The 19,956-nt window shown below is 43.4% G+C and overlaps 1 pseudogene across 1 annotated transcript; it reads right to left on the reverse strand.

Moving 5' to 3' along the window:
• Nucleotides 1–9,944: 9,944 nt before the first annotated feature.
• Nucleotides 9,945–19,671, reverse strand: LOC105515190 (annotated as a pseudogene). The gene is made up of 3 exons (XR_001002280.1): nucleotides 19,617–19,671; nucleotides 19,041–19,231; nucleotides 9,945–11,167 (listed from the first exon to the last, which is right to left on the reverse strand). The product of XR_001002280.1 is annotated as a eukaryotic initiation factor 4A-I-like (transcript).
• Nucleotides 19,672–19,956: the final 285 nt, after the last annotated feature.

Below are 19,956 nucleotides of genomic sequence, written 5' to 3' on the forward strand. Positions count from 1 at the left end.
ATGCATGCAATGAAACATTATTTACCCTTACAAGGAAATTCTGACACTTGCTACACCATGCATGAACCTTGAGAATATGATGCAAAGTTAAATTAGCCAGTTACCAAAAGACAAATACAGTAGATTCCACTCATATCGAGGTACTTAGTCATCAAGTACATAGAGACAGAAAGTAGAATGGTGGTTCCCAGGGCCTGGGATTAGGGAGGGGAAGTGAGGCGTTGTTGAATGGATACAGAGTTTCAGTTTTACGAGAGGAAAAGAGTTCTGTGGGTGGATGGTGGTGGATGATAACACAACAATGTGAATGTACTTAATGCTACTGAACTGTACACTTGAAGATAATCAAGATGGTAAAATGTAGAGTATGTGTATTTTATCACAATATGAAAACAAACAAGAAGAAGCAGGGTGGATTTAAGAGAAAAGAGTTTGTGAGCCAAGGGTTTAGGAGATAAAGACCGATCAGGGCTCTTGAAGAGGGTCTTGAGCCAGGGCAAGCCAAGTTATTTGCCACATGGTACCTGCCAATGAGAGGGGAGAGGAAGAAAAAAATAAACTCAAGATAGGCCATCTATGGGGAGAAATACATTTTGTCTTGGGAACGACACAATAAATGTCATGGTCATATTTGTTGTCAATACGTTTTATGAGTTTTTGCTATAAATATGGCATTTAAGAATATCCCAGGGCCATTTGGGATAAGATAGATTCTTATCCCATCTGAGAGAAGTCTTGTGGGGCCACGCCATGCTCCATTCCCATGACCCAGACAAGCAACTTTCTATCTGGATGTGAACCAGGTGAATATCCCAGATGGCACATCTAAATTAGAATTAGAGGAGGGCCAAATATAGGAACACTTTACCAAGATGAGAGTGGAGTGTAGGGGAACCATGAGGAAGAGAGCAGTGTTCTGGAGCAAGTAACTGGGACTGTTACCATCCCCAGACCTACAGGGTGAGGAGAGGGAGTGGGTCCTGGCTCTGGAAGGAAGGGGCCACATTGTTCAGTGGCTGCCTTGGGAAGTACAGTGACATTGGTGCCCTGCTGCAGCCAGTCCTAGACAATCCCACAGGGAACGAACCTGGGGGAAAAAACAACCCTGAACTCACTCCTATCTGGGATCTCCTGCCAGTGTTCCTCACCTGCCAAGGCCGAGAGGGAAGCCCGTGGCTAAGCCGCCTGTCTGACGTCGTCCAGGGCTCTCTAACATCAGCACACATCAGCACTCCCTGGAAGGCGTGGTACAACACAGATTGCTGGACCCCACCCCAACGTTTCTGATTCAGTAGGTTCTGGTGAGGCCTGAGAATCTGCATTTTTAACAAGTTCCAAGGTGGTCTGGGGACCACACTTTGAGAACCACTGACGTAGCCCATGCAGATCGGCCTCCTAGAACAAACAGCAGAAGAAAAATGGAGAGTAGATTTGCAAAGGCAAACACCTATTTAATTTAATTAAGGATCCTGATGGACCCCATATGAGTGTCAAAATCTTTGCAGGCCTCAGTTTCCTTGCCTATACAATAATACTCAGTCTCCTTGCTTACTTTGTGAAGTGCCCCCTATATTCAACTCTCCTCTAATCTAAGCCCTCCTGTCTCTAAAAGAGACCTGTAAGATGCCTTCTAACTCATTCTGTGATCCCATGGACGCAGAGCTGCAGTACCTAAAGCTCCATCTCTTGAATGACCATGAAGATAGTACTTCCTTGTACACGTGAAGCAGTTACTATTGCTATAGTCCTCTAGTGGTTTGTAGAGTCATGTGATGCATTATATGGATAGATTCTTGTTTTCTAATTGTTTTTCCTATTTGATTTAAAGTGACTTTGGACAGGACACATACAACGACCTTTCCAGAATATTTCTCTATAGACAAAAGGAGGCATTCACTACATCAGATAACCTATGCTCCAAAATAGGCAGGTCCCATTTGATTTGTGCAAAATCAGACATCAAGGAGATCATTTGAAGTGTTACAAGAGAATGCACCTAATTAATAGAAGTCCGGTGGGTTTATACTAACTATGCCTGTAAAATTGCTATTCAGTGTTGCCTGTGAAATACTTTTCTCTTTTCCAGAGCTCATTTGTTAGAATCCAAAGACCCCCGTGGTTCTCCAGGTCATCGGTGACGGCACACGTGCGAGTGTGCACACGGGCTCTGAGTGTTTACGGAGCTCATTTGTTAGAATCCAAAGACCCCCGTGGTTCTCCAGGTCATCGGTGACGGCACACGTGCGAGTGTAGACCCCCGTGGTTCTCCAGGTCATCGGTGGCGGCACGCGTGCGAGTGTGCACACGGGCTCTGAGTGTTTACGGAGCTCTTCACGGGTGTGTGACTTTGTGTCCCATATATTCACAGTGACGCAGATGACATACGGGCATGGCTGAAAGGGTTTGGAAAATACCCATCTGTTCTTCGGTTCCCCTTTTTTTCTTTCAATTAACAACAACAACAACAACAACAAACCCTTTTCTTAAGTTCTTATGCAATGGCTGGTTGAAAATAGACCCCCTCCCAGAAGTCTCCTTCTTCCTGCAGCCTCCAGGAATCTTAACATGTCTTTTAAACAATCACTTTGCTCTCTCTTCAGCGTGTCTCTGACCCAGAAATTTAAGCTGCTCTTAAGTTACTGACTCACGTATTCATTCACGGATCTGTGGCTATGAAGTCAATCTGTGGCTTAAGGATACGTGAGTAAGTCATGGGGAAGATTTCAGTTGGGATATTTGTGTCTGGATTCTGGGAGATTAAAGACTTTCAGGTGCCTTTAGGGTAGATCTTTCATTAAGAGCTTTCAGAGACCTGGGCCCAAGGAATAGCCTCCTCTATAGATCCATTTCATTCATTCAACAAACTTTTCTGAGTACCCACGATAGTGCTCTGGAAACCCATCATGGTGTGTGGTAAGGACGCCTCATGTAGCCGACTTCAACCTGTATGTGAGGTGCATGAGGAGCCAGGCTTCAAAGTGATGAACTCTCCCAATAGACTGCCAGGGCCCCTGAGGACACTTGTTCATGTCATGACAGTATATCTAGCTACCTAGCACATACTGAGTTCTCAGTAAGTATTTACTGACTGAGTGCAGTAATGGAAAAGTAAACAAAGAGCTCTGGGGGCATCGAGGTAGGACTGCTTCATCCTCCCTGGGGGTCCGGGATGGGCACCAGCTCACTAGGAGAAGAAGGGAGAGGCCTCTGTACCCCTGTCTTCCTAGGAGGCCCTGGGCAACCCTCGATCTGTACTGAAAGGTTCCATTTGTTTTGACAAACCAAAGAGACAAACAAAACAAACCTGAATTCTCTTCTAAACATATTACCTCAAGCTTTTAGGGCCAACAGCCTGAAAATGTCTGCAGACCTTTTGCACGGAATTGCCACTCTTGGTTCGTTTGACTCTGGGTGGGGAGGTGATAGATTCAAGCCAAATTACTCGGAACTTCAAAATTCATTGATTGTGAAGCAAAGGGACCTGAGCATCATCCTTCTGAAGAATATACAGAAGGTATTAAATGAGCTGGAGCCCCTGCCTGCCCTCTTCTTGTTCCCTTGTTATTTTTATTTGGGCATGGACCTGGGATGGGGCAGAATATTAGGGGATGAAGGTGAATATGCTGAGTAGAACCATAAAGCCAGAAATTTCATTTAAATAAGAAGAAAAAGGAAACTCCCAATCAATTTACAGTCTTCCGGGAATTGCCTGGTTCTGGATTAGGGAGGCAGCGGAGTTCTGTTGACTCAAGGGAAAGGCATGCTTGACATGGGAGTGTAAGAAGAGACAGCAACTTTGCTCCTGTGTTCCTTCTCTTTCTGTAACCAGCCACAGACTGAAATAAACTTAGAGACCCAGTGGTCGCTGGAGAGCAGCTCTTGAGAGCCAATTGTTAAGTTTTCAGGAAATTTACCAAGTGGCTGATAAACACATCCATTACTAAAAATTATACAACCTTACAATTAAATAAATCATATTAAAAATAGAAGTGTTCAGTGCTCAAAACTCCTAATTATTACTTGTTTTACTATTTGTTATGCTTTTGAGGTTACTTATATCTGTTAAATCTGTATGGTGGCAATATTACAGATGGAATCTTACCAGCCGTCTCTTCCTCAACCCTATGCTCAGTGGCCTCACGTTGGTAGCTTGAAATTGGCCAGGGTGGGAGTGCTTGCATTAGGGAAATCAGTAAATGCTGCAGTTCGGTGCTTTGGCTTCTTTCCTTTTTTTTTCCCCACCCCCACCAGAGTCAGCAATTAAACAGTTACCAGCACATCACTGCAAAAGACCCTCAGAAGTTTCTTAGGAATAGATTTGCTTAAGTTTCCATGGGCCTTGGGGTGCTGTGGGCAGTCCAGCTTGGTGGCCTCTGAGGACAGCTATCCTGAGCAATGTGTGCTGGACCATAATATTGGCCCTTCATTTGCAGCACAATTGTTGTGTACTGGGGCATTATGACATTCTGTAGTTGGAAATATTTCATTATATAATGAAATAGAAAATAATTCAGAAAAGATTGTTAACGGCTTTATTAAGATACAATTCACAGACCATATAATTCACTCGTTTAAAGTGTACAGTGAATTTTAGTATATTCACAGAATTGTGCAGCTGACACCACAATCAATTTTAGGATATGCTCAACACCCTAAAAAGAAACCCTGGGACTGGGCGCCGTGGCTCACACCTGTAATCCCAGCACTTTGGGAGGCTAAGGCAGTCGGATCGCCTGAGGTCGGCAGTTGGAGACCAGTCTGGCCAACACGGTGAATCCCTGTTTCTACTAAAAATACAAAAATTAGCCAGGCATGGTGGCTCATGCCTATAATCCCAGCTACTTGGGGTCTGAGGCAGGAGAATCGCTTGAACCCGGGTGGCAGAGGTTGCAGTGAGCTGAGATTGCGCCATCGCACTGCAGCCTGGGTAACACAGCGAGACTCCATCTCAAAAAAAAAAAAAAAAAAAAAGAAAAAGAAAAAGAAAAAAAGAAGCCCTGTGCCCATTAGCAGTCACTCCCCATTTCCCCCTAGTCTTCCCTCTCCTCTCCTCTCCCTTCCAAGAATGAGGCAACCACTAGTCTTCTTTTGGTCTCCAGAGATTTGTCTATCTGGACATTTCATGTAAATGGCACCATACAATAGATGGCCTTTTCTGACCCACTTCTTACACATAACATAATGTATTCAAGGTTCATCCATGTTGCAGCATTTGTCAGTACATACTTCATTCTTTTTTATTGCTGCATAATATTCCTGTGGTTGAATATATTACCTTTTTTGGTCCTTTCATCAGTTGATGGGTATTTGGATTGTTTCCATTTTTTGACTATTATGAATAAATGTTGCTATGAATATTCATGTACAAGATTTTTTGTGGGTGTAAGTTTTCATTTATGTTGCCTATTCACCTACCTAGGAGTGAAATTGCGGGGGTAATATGCTAACTCTGTGTTTAACTATTTGAAGAACTGCAAAATATTTTCCAAAGAGGCTGCACCATTTTACATTTCCACCAGCAATGTACAAAGGTTCCAATCTCTCTACACCCTCACCAATACTTGTTATCTGATTTCTTTATTTTAGGCATCCTAGTGGGTGTGAGATGGTATTTCATTGTAGTTTTGATTTGTATTTTCTTAATGACTAGTAATGTAGAGCATCTTTTCCTGGGCTTATTGGCCATCTGTATATCTTCTTCGGAGAAATTTTCATTCCAATTATTTGCTCATTTGTAAATCGAGTTGTCTTTTTTATTGTTGAGCTGTAACACTTCTGGATTCAAGTTGCTTATGAAATATATGATTTGTAATTATTTTCTCCCATTGTGTGGCTTGTCTTTACTTTCTTGATTGTGTCCTTTGAATCACAAAGGTTTTTAATTTTGATGAAAGTCCAGTTTATTTTTGTTGTTGTTGTGCTTTCGGCATTATATATCTAAGAAGGTTTTGCCTAACCCAAGTCTACAAAGACTTACTCCTGTTTTCTTCTAGGAGTTTTGTAGTTTTAGCTTTTATATTTAGATCTATGATATATTTGGAGGAATTTTCATGTACAGTGTAAGGGAAAGATCCAACTTTAGGATATTATTCTAATATCCTAAAGTTGGATATTCTAATATCCTAAAGTTAGGATATTCAGTTGTCCTAGCACCATTTGTTGAAAATAATATTATTTCCATAGTGAATTCTCCTGGCATGGAATAGATTTTGAAGCGTTACCTTACTTTTTCACCTGATGCTACCCCTAATTTCTTTAAACATTTATTCATTTCCATTAATCATTTCTGGCCTCATAGCTCAGGCCGCTTGGCTAAGCCTAAGGCACCCATTTTAACACACACTGGTGTATAGAGCCCAGACAGGAGGCGGTCTCTAATCTCCGTGTGGATTAGCCAGGGTAGACCAAGTACTATCACAAACAGCCTCCTACACCTCAGTAGCCCTACACAATCGAAGTTTATTTTTCTCTTATCGGAGTCGCGAGTCCCGTGTGAGTTGGTGGGGGAAGGGGTGTTCCATGCACGCACTCAGGGCTCAGTCTCTTTCCAGCTAGAGCTCTTCTGTCGCCTGGGGCTTCATAGTCCTCTTTTTTCCCTTAGCTGCTGACCAGACCCAGATGGTCAGGTCTGCTGTCCTCAAGGGCTTACTGTCCTTCACTAGATCTTCTGGATCTGGCCAGTAGTCAAAGGAAGAAAGAAAGAGAACATGGAGGATCTTGCAGGAGTTTTTGTAAGAGCCAGGCTTGGAAGCAGCACACATCATTCCTCCTTCCCCAAGATTCACCATACAGCTCCAACTGGCTGCAAGATAAACTGAAAAACGTCGACTCACTGTATGCTGGGAGGAAAAAGAGACAGACTTTGGTGACCATACAGCAGTCTCTGCCGTAACATCTATATAATCTATTTTAAGAAATGACGGTTTGCTGCAGAAACCGTCCACCTCCAATCTCCCTCCTCCACATTCTGTGATAGGGGCACGTCTCTCCAGCAGCTCAGTCGCAGTTTGTGTGAGCCCCCTTGGAAGGCAGTTCCTGGTTTGAAGAAAGGCAAAGATCTGTCTGAGCGGAAGAGAGAGCAGAACTGCAGCAGAGTCTATGGGAAATCCAGTAGAAAATTCCAGGGGGAGGGAGCCGGTTTCCTGAAAGTTTAAGCTCAAGGGGACCTGAACAATATATCATGGCAAATCCTTGGGTGTTGAGTATGCTAAGGTTCTAGTCTGTATTATGAATTTGGATCTTGTAAATGTCCATTTACTGAATGTCATAAACTGAGGGATTATGAACAAATGAGGCATGAAGACAGAGCGGATTTCTCCTGTCTGGAAAGAACTCGTAGGATTGAAATTTCGTGGGCCTCTGATTAAACTGTGCTTTTGTTGCATGTCATATGAGACACTGATTTTTCCTTGTCTCTTCTATATTCTTCTGCTGAAGCTGAAGTCTTCTTCCACTCTGCCATTCACAGGAGCGGAAGAAGCAACTACATGTTTTCCAGAGCCATCACTGAGAAAATAAGAAGGCACCTGGTCTCTCCTACACCATGTGCTGTCCCCAGTAAACTAGCCCCGTCCTTTTGTCTTTTCCTCATGCAGGCCTCAACTGCTGGTCCCCTTTGTAAGGGCTCCAAGCCCCCTGCACCTCACTCTAAATCTGGGCCCTCAACTGAAATGATACCCATGTTGGAGGAAACATATTTGTGCATTTCTGAAAGACTCAATTTGCCAACTTTTCAGAAAGTCGCAGACCCCATCTGTGATTTGCTCCTTCACTACTGATTTTGAATTATATCGTGTGTGGCTTGGCATTTGCTTCCTTCTACTCTGACTGTCCCTTGAAATATGTCTCAGGCCACACCCTCTACCTGGAACACCCACTTCACTCCAAAAGCCCCCTCCTACCAATATTCAAATAATTCTAAAATCACACTTCACTCGCAGAACCTTTCCCAGTAAACTGGGACCAGGACGATGGTTCTCTCCTTCCCCCACCCCCAAAACCCATCCTGTCTGGACCTGCCATGCACGGGTCATTCGTCACACAACCACACCAAAAACTCTTGCACCATTTCTTTATTCATTACATTTCACTAATTAACACATTTGTTTTTTGTCTCGGGCTGGTTTGCCCAGTTGTAGCTGTCAGTCTGAATCAGTGAGCTCCATCTGACACTGCAAACTTCTAGAATAAGGGATCCTTTCATTCTTGATTATAGCCACCAATAATCACATTCTGTTTTTTCCTGGGTTCTGGCCTGTGCTCACACAAAACATCAGAACTGAAGTGGTGCCTTTAGCTCCCACAATGCATATGGTGACTAAAGGGAAAGTGGAGTGAGCCCAACAGATACTAAGACCATTTATCATGGGCCCTGATTTAAACACAGCATGTGGGGGATTCTTGCCTGAACCCAGTGAGGAACATAGCTTCGGCCTCATTTTCTAGATGAGACTCAGAGAGCTTCAGTAGCTTGCCCAAAATCAAACCCTAAATTCTGGAACCATTATGCAAATCATGTCTGTCTGATTTTCTGTTTCTTGATGCCTCCCTAAGCCCAAGTGGCAGGTGTTACTGTTCACCACACTTGCTTAGAATAAAGTCCTCAGAGCTTTCTCTACATACATGTGTTGATCACAAAGGAGAGAGGATAGCAGCAAAACTCCATCTCTTCTATTAAACCACTAGCTCAATACATATGCCCTATTGATAATAGGTGAGTACTTTCATTTAAGTACTCATCTATCAAGAACAATAGCAAGTGCAATGAAATGGGTAGAGACATCCCACTCCCCTCCCCCAACCCCATGAGGGAGCTGAGTAATATTTTCATAGAGAAAAATTATATGGTCATAAGAATGAGTTTGGGACTCAATTCTTTCCTATATGTGGGTGAGAATGGATTGCTTTGAGGAAAGATAACAGGCTAGCATGTATGGACTAAAAAGTATTTAAAGGGTCTCTTTCTCTGCACATAGCTGGACTCATAAAGTTCTTTTATAGCCTACAGCAGTGACCCAGGTAATGTTCAGGTACGTGGAAAGGGTTTTAGAGAAGATTCCATTAAGTTCACTGTGAAAGGCTTTTGGCTTTTGATTATTAGCAACTGATAGGACCATTGGGATGTGCAGATGGAGTAAGTTTATTCCTGATGAGGCTATTTCTGTCATCGGCCAGGTCTTCTCCCAGATCCTCCTCCCTCGCAACCACTACCTGGCCTGGCAGGCAGCAGTGAGGGTGAGGGTCACGGAGAGGGAAACAAAAGCAACAGTAACACCATTTACCTACCCTTGATCTCAAAACACAGTGGCTTGAAGCAGCTATTCATTTGCTCACTAATTTATGGGTTAGTAATTTGGACCGTGCTAAGCTAGGACAGCTGATCTGTGCTCTGAGCGGTGTTGGTAGCGCTCAATCATGTGGCCAGGTCTTGGCTAGGATGGCTGGGCTGGCTGAGCCTCCCTCCATGTGTTCTTTCGCCCTCTAGGAGGCTAGCTTGAGCTGTTGACGTATTGAAGGAAGAATCCCTACCAGCTGGAGAGAGTAGGTCCCATTGTAAGTTGCTTTTCAAGCCTCTGCTTGCATCAGTCTTGCCAATATCTCATTGATTGAAGCAAGTCACACCGCCAAACCTAGCATCAATGTGAGAGGGAACTATGCAAGGAGATGAGTTCAGGGAGATGTGATGTATTGAGAACCATCAGTGTAACAATCTACCATACCATATTTTCTAGAATATATGCTACAGTGTGTTTTATGCTCTCCATATGAGCAACTTTTTCTTTTGGAAAAATTCGTTCTTTTTTTTGCCTCAAAAAGTGACATTTGTTCAAAGAAAAAAAATGACAAAATGTCCATCCCTTGGCTTCTTTCCCTCCCCCACCCCTGCTGCTCCTCAGCCCCACCAAGACTGAACTCTGGCTGGGGCTAGGAAACAGGACAGCCCCTCAGAAGAGGTCAGCAACATTGAGGGGCATTTCCTCAATGGAAGTGCTGTAGAAGGTCTTCATGTCTCGAAGAGTCCTCTTGTCTTCTTCTGTCACCATGTTAATAGCCACACCTTTACGGCCAAACTGTCTACCTCGGCTCATTCTGTGGAAATGTTTTCCCTGTTGGTGGGAAGGTTGTAGTTGATGACTAAAGAAACCTGCTACACAGCAATGCCAGCAGGTCAGTGGTAATCAAAACTCTGCTAGAGCCAGAACCAAACTCCCTCATGATCATGTCTCGTTCTTTTTGGTCCATATCTCCATGCATGGCCAAGACAGTGAAATCTCGAGCATGCATCTTCGCGGTGAGCCAGTCCACCTTCCTTTGGGTGTTGAGGAAGACGACTGCCTGGGTGATGGTCAGGGTTTCATACAAGTCCAGTGTGTCCAGCTTCCCCTTTTCTCGTTCTACGTTGATGTAGATTTGGCGGACACCCTCCAGGGTCAACTCTTCCTTCTTGACAAGAATCCGAATGGGGTCCCTCATGAACTTCTTGGTCACCTCAAGCACATCAGAAGGCATTGTAGCTGATGGCAAAACTACCTGGGTGTTGCTGTGGAGCTTTTGGAATATGTCATAGATCTGGTCCTTGAATCCACGGCTTAACATTTCATCAGCTTTGTCCAGTACAAACAGCTTGATGTATTTGGGAGACAGGTATCTCCGGTTAAGCATATCAAACACATGGCCAGGGGTACCCACGATGATATGGGGAGCTTCCATCTGCAGTTTCTGCACCTCAGCACTAACGTTGGTGCCCCTGATACAGGCATGACAGGAGGCACCCATGTAGTCTCCTAGTGCCATGACCCCCTTCTGTGTCTGCTGAGCCAATTCTCGAGTGGGTGCGAGGACCAAGGCCTGGGTGGCTTTTAGATCTAATTCAATCTGCTGCAGAATTGATATGGAAAATGTGGCCATTTTCCCAGCGCCAGATTGGGCTTGAGCGATCACATCATAACCCTTGATACAAGGTAGGATGGCTTGTTCTACCTTGGTATCTAATGGTAGATGGCATCTAATGGTAGATGCCATGATGAAGGGGCTCCGAGAGGTTCATGTCATCAAAGCTGTCAACAATCTCGTTCCAGTTACTCTCGATGACACCTTCGGGCTCCATCCCATCAGGGCCATTGTCTCTGGATTGGGAATCCTGACTCACAGACACGATCCTTAGAAACTAGCAACAGATTAGTTCTTAACGCACATTGATTACGGTGATGACAAGCCTCTAAGATGGTCCCCAGTGATTCTCACTACCTGGTGATCCATGTAGCTAATAAGATATTGAGGAAATGACTGTGTGACTTCAGAGGTTAGGTTATAAAAAGACCTTGCAGCTTCTGCCTCACTTGTTTGGATCACTTACTTTGGGAAAATTGGCTGCTTTGTCATGAGAACACTCGCTCAGCTGTAGAGAGAGGTCCATGTGATGAGAAATTGAGGCGTCCTACCAGCAGCCAGTACTGGCTTGCCTAACACATGAATGTGCCGTCTCAGAAGCAGATCCCCCCAGCCTCAGTCAAGCCTTCAGATGACTGCAGTCCTATGACAGACTCCAAGCCAGAACCACCAGCTAAGTCATTCCCAAATTCCTGACTCACAGAAAGCATGAGATAATAAATGTTTATTATTATTTTAGGCACTAAGTTTTGGAATAACTTGTTATGCAGCAGCAGGTAATTCATACAATTACCTACCAGCTTTATTTAGGCAAGACATAGAAGGTCTGAATTAACTTCTGAGACATTTTGATTATCTAGAAAAATTAAATTTATTTTTCTTAGACATCAAATCTGTGTTTTCCCTTAAGGAGAAATAGGTTTTGCCTTTTATATAAATAGTATTTAAAAAATAAATGGATAGCAAAACATTGTATCTTGTGCAAAAAACATCCAGCATCATCAGATGTATACTTTCCTCCAGCAAACAAAAGCAACAAATCATTCCCTGGTTTGTTATGCAAAAGATATGTATTTTTAAATATTTTTAAGATATAAGGAGGTAAGGAATTTGACTGAACAGCATGTCCATGGAGACTTCTAAATTTTCTTCAAACAAATCCTATATTTAAAACACATAACTGGTGACGATTCCCTGGGGAATTCCCCTAAGCCCTTCTTTACTGCTTGGTACATGGTGTGCTCTTATTAAATACGGTTGAGTCATTTGAGATTTAAGCAATACAGTGTTGGGTTGAATACTGGCTCCATCATTTCCTAAAGTAATTGCTCTGAGCTTTGCTTTCTTCATCTCTACGTGGAGAGAAAGGTGCAAATTGTGTGGGGTTGTTAGGGGACTTACCTGTGGTAACGTCTATTAAGGACTTATATCTATGGTATATATCACATATACAACAGACTTGTGCTAGTAGCAAGACCCACTGTTATCTTCTTTGTGGCACTGTGTCATATGCGTTTTATGACTCCTCCATGCGGCACATTTGTTTTGTGCTAGGAAACACACTTTCATAGTAGGAAGATTCATTAAAGTATTGCCCTGATGGCCTCATATAAACTTTATGCTCCTGGGAACTATTATAGTTCTTTCTATCTATAAAATAAACCCAAAAGAAGTTGAAATATCAGTTATTAGAAATTCTTAATAAAACATTGAGTAATTTACAAAATAACTTTAGGCCAGGCACAATGGCTCACGCCTGTAATCACAACAATCTGGGAAGCCGAGGCAGGAGGATTGCTTGACCCCAGGAGTTTCAGACCAGTCTGGGCAACATAGCAAGACCCAATCTCTAAAAATAATTTTAAAAATTAGCCAGGCATGGTGGTGTGTGCCTGTAGTCCCAGCTACTCAGGAGGCTATGGTGGGAAGATGGCTTGAGCCCAAGAAGTAGAGGCTGCAGTGAGCTATGACTGCCTCTGCACTCCAGCCTGGGCAAAGGGGCAAGACCCTGTCTTTAAGAGAAAAGAAGAAAAGAAAAGAGAACACAGAGAGAAATTAGAAATAGGCTTATTGCAGTTGCCAATTCTGTGTATCTCATGAAGTCCAGACTCTCCGTCTTTGGAATACTTGGACCAATAGAACTTAATTGTATGCTCAGTTTGACCATATTTTAGGTGCAGCTTTAAAACATATCATTTATTCATTCATTCAATAAACGAAAGGACAGACTCCAAGATAAGCAACTGCAGAGTGGGTGTGCCCAACCAGACCTCAACCCTGTCCCTAGTTCTGATTCTCTTGTGTCTAAAAGTTGCACGGACATTGTCTGACGCCGCCCAGATGTGGAGAAACGTGTAGGAGAGACAGCCAAAAGAGGGTGTGTCACTTGGGCAGCCTGCACTTCCTCCATTTGACCCAGAAATGGCCCATGAATTTCTCAGACAGCTGGGAGGTGGCTGGACTTAAGCTATCTTATGTACGCCATCCAAGGCCACTGTCCTTCAGGCAGGGCCAACCGAGGAGCTGTGGTGAAGGCCGTAGGTGGGCGGAGAGAGCTCTAACGCCAGCCAGAGCCCGATCTTCATGCTGCAGAGCTGCAGTAGGGAAGGGCATCTCACGCACATCTAGAAAACCCAGAGATTGGTCCAGGAGAGACCCAGCATGTGACCCCTGCCTCACAAACAGTCAGACTGTTTGTGTCTGTAGCCCACAAGGCTACAGCGATCCAGGGAGAGAAGACTGCCTCCCTGCTCCGGGCAGCCCAGCAAGGAGCTGTCCCCGCTACTCTGTTCCACCTTCTGCTGCAACCCAGGAGGGTAGGCCCAGGGGAGCTGGAGGGGCAAAGTGTGTACCCTCCATCCCTTTGTCTCCTATGTCAAGGTGCTGTCAAGATACACAGCAAGGAGTATGAGATACCTACTCCTTGAAGAGGAGGCTGACTTCAAGTAGGATCAAAGGTTACTATTTTAAAAACAAAACTTTTTATTATAGAGAATTTCAAACACAGTGCGCAGCTTTAAAAAATATCGTTCATTCATTCATTCATTCATTCATTCAATAAAGGAAAGGACAGACTCCCAGATAAGCAGCTGCAGAGTGGGTGTGCCCAACCAGACCTCAACCCCCTCCCCAGCTGTGACTGTCTTCTGTCTAAAAGTTGTGCGGACATTGGCTGATGCCGCCCAGATGTGGAGAAAGATGTAAGACAGCCAGCCAAAAGAGGGGTTCTATTTCACAAAACAGAAAGAATAGTGTGGTGACTCCCGCCACCAACCTTCAATAATGACCAACTCAGCCAGTTTTGCTCATCCATACTCACCCTCCAACTTCCCCATCCCAATTATTTTTAAACAAGTCTCAGATGTCAGACTATTTTACCATAAATATTTTTGTATATATCACCAAAAGATAAGGACTTAAAATAGCCATTATATTCCTGAATATTATCAGATGTTCCCAGATTGTACCATAATTTTTTATAACTTGATTAGGAATCCAAATAAGTTCTATACATTGCACTTGGTGTTTATATCTTTTCAGAGTCCTTGGCTCCTAGCACTTTGGGAGGCTGAGGCGGGTGGATCACCTGAGGTTGGGAGTTCAAGACCAGCCTGACCAAGATGGAGAAACCCCGTCTCTACTAAAAATACAAAATTAGCCAGGTGTGGTGATGCATGCCTGTAATCCCAGCTACTAGGAAGGCTGAAGCAGGAGAATCGCTTGAACCCGGGAGGCAGAGGTTGCAGTGAGCTGAGATGGTGCCATTGCACTCCAGCCTAGGCAACAAGAGTGAAACTGTGGGCCGGGCGCGGTGACTCACGCCTATAATTCCACCACTTTGGGAGGCCAAGGTAGGCGGATCACAAGGTCAGGAGATCGAGACCATCCTGGCTAACATGGTGAAACCCTGTCTCTACTAAAAATACAAAAAATGAGCCAGGCATGGTGGCGGGCACCTGTAGTCCCAGCGACTCGGGAGGCTGAGGCAGGAGAATGGCATGAACCCGGGAGGCAGAGCTTGCAGTGAGCCGCGATCACGCCACTGCACTCCAGCCTGGGCGACAGTGCAAGACTCTATCTCAAAAAAAAAAAAAAAAAAAAAAAAAAAAAAAAAAAATCCTTTAATCTGTGGTTTCTTCTGCCTTCTACTTTATTTTCTTGCAATTTATTAAAGAAATTTGGTTGTTTTTCCTGTAGAGTTTCCCAGTCTGGGTTTTGCTGATTGCTTCCAAGTGACCTTGGTAACATGTTCCTCTGTCCCACATTTTCTATAAATTGGTAGTTAGATCGAGAGGCTTGATCAGATTTAAATTGCTTTTTTTTTTTTTTTGGCAAGATTATGTTACAGGTTATTTCTCTCTCTTTTTCTTTTTATTGTGGCCAAAAATAAAATAAAATAAAACCATATACCTAAAATGTACATTTTAAGTGTACGGTTCAGTAGCATTAGTATCTTCACACTGTTGTGTAACCATCACCACCATCCCTCTCCAGAACCTTTCCAACCTGCAAAACTAAAACTCTGCACCCATTAAACAAAAGCTCCTCATTGCCCCCATTCTAGCACCTGGCAATCACCGTTCTACTTTCTGTCTCTATGAACTGGACTACTCTAGGTACCTCATGTAAGTGGAATCACACAATATTTGTCTTTTGGTGACTGGTTTGTTCCGCTATCATAGTGTTCTCAGGGTTCATGTTGTAGCATGTGTCAGTATTCCCTTCACTTTCAGGGCCTCCATTGTATGCGTACCACGTTTTTTATCCATTCATCCGTCAATCTGCCCAGTCTTTGGCCGTTTACACCTTTTGACTATAATGCTGCTATAAACATGGGTGTGCAAATAGTGCTTCAAGATCGTTCATTTAATTCTTGTGAACGATCAAATGACTGGATCCTAAGGTAATTCTATATCTCATATTTTGAGGAAACTTCAAACTGTTTTCCACAGCAGCTGCACCATTTTACAATTCCACCAACAACGTGCAAGCGTTCCAATTTCTCTGCCTCTGCTCCAACACTTGTTTTATTTTTGTTTAATTGCTACACATTTTTTGTTTTTTGATTAGCCATCCTCACAGGTGTGAGGTTATATTTTATTGTGGTTTTGATTTCCATTTTCCTAATGATCAGTGACGGTGACGCTGAGCATCTTTCATATGCTTGTTGGCCATTTGTATATCATATTTAGAGAAATGTCTGTTTGAGTCTTTTGCCCATTTTTTAAATTGATTTTTTTGTTTTTGTTTTTGTTGAGTTGTAGGAATTCTTTATGTATTCTGGATCCTAACCCCTTGTAACCCTTGTATGAATTGCAAATATGTTCTACCATTCTGTGGGCTATTTTTTCATTCTGTCGACTGTCTTTTGATCCACAGAAGCTTTTAATTTTGATGTAGTCCTATTTGTCTATTTCTACTTTTGTTGACTGTTCTTTTGGTATCATACTGAGGAAATCCTTGATAAATCCAATATTGTGAAGCTCTCCCCTTACGCTTTTTTCTACAGTTGTCTTTTTAGCCATTATTGGTGATTATTGCCAAGAACAATGATTTCACCAGAGGTTCCAAAAAATGTGATATTCCAATTTAATCCTTCTTCCTTTATTAGTTGAAATACTTCTGTAAAGATAAATTTCCCTCTTTACTGGGTTGTCCTGGGGCTCATTTTATGCTGGAAACATTTATTTTTTCCTTTTATTTACAAGTTTTCAAAATACTGTATTGGTTGCCTAGTCATCCTTAGAAGAGGACAAATGAGAGTTTTTTGAAGTTGCATTGTGAACTTAAACATTTAAGGATTTTAATGCGTTTAATCCACAGCAGTTGTTATTTTTATTGTTCAAACATTTCCATTTTTAGACAAAAGGAGACTTCATGTTGGCTCCTGGATTCTTTTGGCATGGCCCTAAGATTTTTTGATCGATTCCTTGCTTTCTGATATATCAAGGTGTTTTAGGCCTATTTGACAATTTCCTGTCCTAGACAAAGAATTGACCATTGAGATAATATTTAAGTATAGATAGTACTGAGATTTTAAAATATGGAATGAGACTACTGTAATAATCTCAACATTGGCTGGGTGCAGTGGCTCACACCTATAATCCTAGCACTTTAGGAGGCCAAGGTGGGTGGATTACCTGAGGCAACATAGCGAAACCCCATCACTACTAAAATACAACAATTAGCTAGGCATGATGACAGGTGCCTATAATCCCAGCTACTTGGGAGGCTGAGATAGGAGAATTGCTTGAACCTGGGAGATGTTGGTTGCAGTGAGTCGAGATCATACCACTGCACTCCAGCCTGGACAGCTAAGCAAGTCTCCGTCTCAATAATAATAATAATAATAATAATAATAATAATAATAATCTGGACATTGTGGAATTGGACTGAACTATCCCAAGATTCTTGAGTATTGAGACTAGCATAGTCAGGGCATTTATGGAGAAACATGAACCGATTTCATGTTTATACTCCCAATGAATTGAAAATTCTTAATGGGTTGATACAGACATCCAAGTGGAGGGGTCAAGAAGGCAGTTGAAGGCATAATTTAGAACTTAGTGGGAAGATCCAGGCTGAAAGCACAGATCTGGGAAATATCTTGTTGACTGATCTGTAAGTCACAGGGATAGATGAGATGCTCTAGAGAAAAAATGCTGAGGGAAAAGAGAAGCAGGCCAAGGATAGAGCCTTGGGCTACACCAACAGTTAGTCATTTGAGAAGAGGTAGAACCAGTAGAGGGATCCAAACGTTTATTAAGTTAGGTGGAAACCAGGACATTGAGGTGGTCCTGAAACCAAAACAAGAGTATATTTCAAGAAGGAAGTCAACTGTGTCCAAGAGAGAAGTTGAGAGAAAGACCAGAAAACAACCATTGTATTTGGCAAAGTGGAAGTCATCTGTGACTTTGACAGGAAGGGTTTCCAAGGTCAGTGGGGTTGGAGGCATCAGTAGAGTGTGTTGAGGAGATGGACTCTGTCTTCATGGAGACTTCAAGGTAGTGGACTCTCAGTTATCCCATGACATCAAGTGGCAGGTAAGGCATCTCATTACCAAAGAACATTCTTACACACAGGGAAGGAGAGCTCCATGTGTTCAAGCGGGCAGGTGGGCAGAGAGGAGGGCAGCAAACTATGGGCAGATCAGGCCTACTCTTTATCTGTTTTTCAAAACCATAGTTTAAAAAAACACATAACAGAAAATTGGTCATCTTAACCTCTTTTTTTTTTTCTTCTTTTTTTGAGACAGGGTCTTACCCTGTCACCCAGGCTGGAGTACAGTAGTGTAATCTCGGCTCACTGCAACCTCTGCCTCCTGGGTTCAAGTGATTCTCCCACCTCAGCCTCCTGAGTAGCTGGGATTATAGGTGTGAGCCACTGTGCCCAGCTAATTTTTTTTGTATTTTTAGTAAAGATGGGGTTTTGCCACGCCGGCCAGGTTGGTTTAACTATTTTTTAAGTGTCCAGTTTGGTAGTGTTCACTAAGTATATTCATCTTATTGTTCAATGGATCTCCAGAATTTTTTCACTTTGCAAAACTGAAATTCTATACCCAGTAAACAACAACTCCCCATTCCCCCTTCCCCTGAGCCCCTAACAACCACCATTCTACTTTCCGTCTTGATACATTTGACTACTCCAGGTACCTCACATAACTTACCTCCTTATTTAAGGAGTCTGGAAGCTGGCTGCAGTGGCTCACACCTGTAATCCCAGTACTTTGGGAGGCTGAGGCAGGAGTTCGCTTGAGGCCAGGAGTTTGAGACCACCCTGGGCAACAAAGCAAGACCTCATTCTACAAAAAAAAAAAAAAAGTTTTTAAATTAGCTGGGTGAGATGGCACCTGCTTATAGTCCCAGCTACTCAGGAGGCTGAAATGGGAGGATTGCTTGAACCCACGAGTTGGAGGCTGCAGCGAGCTATGACTGTACCACTGCACTCCAGCCTGGGTGACAGATTGAAACCCCATCTTTAGAAAAAAAAAAAAGAATCAAACTCAAATCTCAAAGAGCCATGTGTATGAAGGACTCTGCGGAAGAAGTTGGACTGTCCAGAGAAAATGTAAGTCCATGCTTCAAAGCCCAGCCTGGGAAAGGTCCACCTAACCAAGAGCAGCATTTTGGGAACTTAGAGATAAAACTGACCACTGAGGGTATGCGATGCTTCCCCAGCTCATGGCTGCCCAAGCCGAGGAGAGCCAGGTGGACTGCCAGAGGAGTAAGAGGCAACATCCCACACAGAGAGGAAGAAGCACCCGGCCAGTGGCTGTTGTGAGGCGGCTTCTGCAGGTGCTGGAAAAGGCTCTGCTGAGACGGCTCAGCTTGATTGGCCTTGCCTCGGAAACAAAGAGCAACAGGTGAAAGAGAAGGTTAAAGTCGAAAACAAACACTTGCACCCATCCTGATGAGGAGCTGGGTATTGCTGGGGCCTGATGGGACAGCTCAAGGCCACCCTTCTTTTTTGGGATAATGCTCAATCCTCCTCCAGGAAGGTGTCTGGGGAGGCAGGACCGTGTGGCTCTTTCAAAAGGCAGCCTGCTGCCGCACACCCAGGCTCATTTCTCAGAAGGCTTACAGACGTCCGAAGCAGACGCCAAATGTTGCAACCAGCGTCTCAGAGTCTCCTGTCCTGGTGCAATAACATGGGGCAACCCAGTCTGAGTTTCCCGGTTACCATCTTCAAAGCCAATGCTAAGGGGAGGTGGTGATGGGAGAACTCACTGGCTCCATTAGCGCACTCATTTGGTAATGCTAATGTGTGCATTTGAGCTGCCATGTCGGCTTACATTCAGCGTGGCAGTGCGGTTTTTCTAGTCATTCCTAGTAACCGACCTAGGGTGCAGGAGCTCGAGGCTCTAGTCCCAATCCTGCTACCTGTCAGCTGTGTGACTGTGGTCAGGCCACTCAACTTCTCTGAGCCTCGGTAGCAGCTGTGTCCCACAGAATTGTTTTGGAAAAGAAGATTATATACCTAAAGTTAAGTTTTAACCATAAATTATTAGCGAAAGTTTGGATTTTGTGTTTTATCCTTAAGAATGCGTTTTACTGAATTTTAGTAAAG

This window comes from Colobus angolensis, unplaced genomic scaffold (assembly GCF_000951035.1).
Source record: "Colobus angolensis palliatus isolate OR3802 unplaced genomic scaffold, Cang.pa_1.0 Scaffold255, whole genome shotgun sequence".
NCBI lineage: Eukaryota > Metazoa > Chordata > Mammalia > Primates > Cercopithecidae > Colobus > Colobus angolensis.